Below are 353 nucleotides of genomic sequence, written 5' to 3' on the forward strand. Positions count from 1 at the left end.
TTGTTTATCCTTTCCCTTAGTACAAGCGTTGCTGGCGTGTAACGGAGCGCGTCTCCTCAGAGCTGGCTGTCCGTGCGCCCGGCTCTCCCGTGATTACCGCGGCACAGCGCTCCCCGAGCAGCCTCCGCCCGCCACAAACGGCGCCCGGCCCGCGGGGCCGCCGGGCCCGAGCTCGGCGGCGCGGCGTTGCCATGGCGGTGCCCGGGGCGGGCCGCAGGGCGGGCAGGGCGGCGGGCCCGAGCTGCGGTGCCGCGGGCGCTGCGGTGCCCGGGCCGCTCCGGGCGCTGCGGCGGCCGGGCCGCGGCGGGGCGCGGACTACGCTCGCCAGGGTGCTGCGGGCGCCGCCCCGCGCG

The sequence above is a fragment of the Vidua chalybeata genome, chromosome 13 (assembly GCF_026979565.1).
Source record: "Vidua chalybeata isolate OUT-0048 chromosome 13, bVidCha1 merged haplotype, whole genome shotgun sequence".
In the NCBI taxonomy this organism is placed as follows: domain Eukaryota; kingdom Metazoa; phylum Chordata; class Aves; order Passeriformes; family Viduidae; genus Vidua; species Vidua chalybeata.